At 36.3% G+C, this 3,590-nt stretch overlaps 1 non-coding gene across 1 annotated transcript; it reads left to right on the forward strand.

The window, feature by feature from the left end:
• The first annotated feature begins 200 nt into the window (after positions 1 to 200).
• Positions 201 to 307, forward strand: LOC150015499 (U6 spliceosomal RNA). Its single transcript, XR_016510113.1, has one exon. It is a non-coding gene; the product is annotated as a U6 spliceosomal RNA (small nuclear RNA).
• The last annotated feature ends 3,283 nt before the right edge of the window (positions 308 to 3,590 follow it).

Here is a 3,590-nt window from a genome sequence, read left to right on the forward strand (position 1 = left end):
GCTGGGGGGGGTGCTGGGTGGAGGGGAGTAAAGGGGGAAAAGTTGGAACTATTGTAACAATATAATCGATAAAATAAACTTTAAAATAAAAAAAAAATAAACTAGAAATTTATTTATTTGGAGGACACTATGGACCGAATGTAAAATGAAGCCAGTGACTGGAAAAATATATTGCAAATCACATATTTAAAAGCATTTAAGTGCTCACTTCGGCAGCACATATACTAAAATTGGAACGATACAGAGAAGATTAGCATGGCCCCTGCGCAAGGATGACACGCAAATTCGTGAAGCGTTCCATATTTTTATCCAAACCAGTGTTATATGAGATGTTAAAGGGACTGGTTTAAAAAAAAACAGAAGCTAGGGAGATGAAACAAAGGCAAACTAAATAGGCAACGAGAGTGGAAAAGGAACTGTGGGTACGGGAAGCATATTGGGGGGAGGTCAACAGGGAGGGGGAATGGGGAAAGGGAGGGAGATGATATAGGAATTGGGGATCAAGGTAGGAGGGAATGGAATAGACGGAGAGAGGTTGGGAGGAACTGTATGCACAACTAATGGACATAATCTAAAAGGGGGGGGACAACTGGAGGGAGGGGAGCCACCGGGTGGAGGGGAGCAGAGGGAAGGGAAATTGGCACAAATGTAATATTTTAATCAATAAAACACATTAAATCTGAAAAAAAAAAAGAATAAAAAAAAAAGCATTTAAATCAGAATATGATGGAGCACTCAAAATACAAGAATAATAAAATAAGCAACCTAATTAAAGATGGGAAGAAGAGCTGTACAGATAGTCTATCAAAAATATATGGATGGCAGATAAGTATATAAAAAGTTGCTCAGCATCATTAACCATTAGGGGAAAGTAAAGTAAATGCACAATAAGAAACCACCACACAGCCACTGGAATGATTCTAATCAAAAAGACTTACAAGAGGGTTGGTGAAGAAGTCACAAAACTCAACTCTGGTGTAATGCTGGCAGGGTTTAAAATGGGAAAGTGGTTTGGCAGTTTTAAAAATTAAACATTCACTTACTTTAAGTGCCAGACATTCCTTCAAGAAAAATGAAAGCATATGTTTACACAAAGACTTTTACACAGATATTTGGAACAACTCTTTGTAATAGCTACAAACTGGAGACAACCCAAATGTCCATCACTGGATAAATAGATAAACAATTTGTGGTATATTTTTATAAAGAAACACTACTTGGCAATTAAAAGAACAACTATTGATTCATGAAACAATAGTGATGATATCAGAATCATTATGCTGGACAAGATAAATACTGTATGATTTTAGTTATGTAATATTGTAGAAAACTCAATCCGGTCTAGTGACAGAAGATCAATGGTTGCATCTAGACAGGGATTAGGGACTAGGGAGGGGCAGGTAGAAGGAATTAAAAAGGGCCATAAGGAAATGTTTGCAGGTGATGGCTATGTTTATTGCCTTGATTACAGTGATGGTTTTCTGAGTACACAAGTATCAAAGTTATCAAATTGTATACTTTAAATATGTGAAGTTTAGTGGATGTTAAGTATATTAACTAAAGCTACAGATAAACATATAAGAAACAAATATGTTACTGTATTTAATGTATTTGAAAATCTTAAATTATAACCGTGGTCTATCGGACTTGAATTCTCTTGTGTTATTTAGTATGGCTGCTTGAAACATCATTTAAAACACTAGGCAGAGCAATCAGAGTCTGTGGTAGTCTCAAAAATTACCAAAACAAAGGTAAGGGTATGGGATAATGTGTCCAGTTGTTTGGGAAGTTCTTCTTTTCAGTCTATTAAAGCTATTAAGCTCATTATTAAGCATTATTATATGTTAGATTATAATTATTATTTATTAATAATTATAGAAGCTAAGATATCACTTAAATAAAATGTTAAGACAGACCCTTTGTTTTACAAATACAGGTACTCATTCAATATGGACATCATACCAAATTTGATCTTATTCTATAAAATACTTTCTCTTTAAAGAATCTTTGCAGGGTCAGAATTCTGTAATGAATTTTCTTTTTTCTTTTTCCTTCCTTCCTTCCTTTTTTTAAAAATCTTTTTTCTTTTTGTCAGAGAGAAGGAATCTTGGTATCTTGGATGCTTGGAAGACTAACCTCTGACTGTAACTCTGACTCCCTGTATGAGCATAGACAAGTTACTTAATTCCTCCAAGGCACACCAAGTTTTTGTATTGTCTCCTTCCTGAACAAATTAGCCAGAGTGTATGGAAAAAACTGTAGTCTGGGATGAAGAAACATACCTCTGGATCAAATCTATCCATTTCTGCAAAGCAATATTTTACAATGACAAAAATTTTAAAAGAGAGGCAATTATTTCCTCATATTAAAACTGAGCATTGACCTATTTTGTTTCTAGGGTTTTCTGAGATAGAGAAAAGTCATGTTCACAATTGCTTTATGATGATTATTAAATTTAAAATGTAGACCTTTACCTGATAATTATCTACAAGTGACTCTAATACCTGAAGCAGAATTTGGACATCTTGCCAGAGACCACAGTGTTTGCTGGTTATAGAAAGTACTACAATGAAATTGTATCCACACACAATGTTCAGTATCAACTGCCATGGGCAGGCATGGAAGAACTCTTAATTATCTTACAGCAGTGCTTCTCAGAGGCAAATGTTCATAGATGTCACTTGGAATCTTGTTAAAATCCAGATGCACCCTTGGTAAGGACAGGCCTAAGAGTTTGGGTTTCTACTGGACTTTTAGTTGCCATCACTGTTGTTGGTCAGTGAATCACACTTTGAGTAAAAACGTCTTGGACTTTGGTTGGACCTGTTTCTGGGATGTGAGAATTTTTCATTCTCAGAAGAGCTGTTACAAAATTTATGGACCTGCAGTTATCTGAACCATTAGGATTAGGACTGGCCACATATGCCTATTAATGGTTTAAACAAGATAATTTCTTTCTCATGTAAAAGAAGTCCTGAGGTAAGCAGTCCAAGGCTGATGTAGTGGTTTTTTTGTGGCTAAGATCCATGTTCCTTCTATCTTGTTGCTGAGCTGTGGTTAGTACCTCACTGCAGGTTTCAAGATGGCTATATGAGTGAAAGAGCTATTTACTTTTAATTGAGTCAGCAAGAAACAGCAAGGTGCTAGGAAAGGCTATCCCTTATGCCTCTAATGGTGTTTCTTGGAAGTGACATCAAAAGCTACATCTTATTGGCCAAGTGATCTCACCACCAAATCTAACTGGAAGGGAGTCTGAGTAGAAATCTACCCATCTAAAAAGTGGAATTCTGTGTTAAGATGGGGTAGACTGAGCTCTGGAAGGCAACTAGCAGACCCTGTCACTGATTTTGATTAAAGTGGCTGCAATCCTTGTTGCATTAAAGTTCAGTCCACTGCTTAGCTATGTAACCTTAAACTTAACCTGCACAGGTCTTAGTATTTTAGCTTGTAAAATGAAAGTCTTGGATCAGGTGACAGAGATGACAGGAAGGTCCTAGAGTGGTGAGTAATGGTTAAAACATACTGGATGGATTCACTGGCCTGAAAGAATAACCTCTGTTTCCACATATACTGAAGTAGAGGTTGCTCTT

This window comes from Furipterus horrens, unplaced genomic scaffold, assembly GCF_987537825.1.
Source record: "Furipterus horrens unplaced genomic scaffold, mFurHor1.1.pri manual_scaffold_3, whole genome shotgun sequence".
In the NCBI taxonomy this organism is placed as follows: Eukaryota; Metazoa; Chordata; class Mammalia; order Chiroptera; family Furipteridae; genus Furipterus; species Furipterus horrens.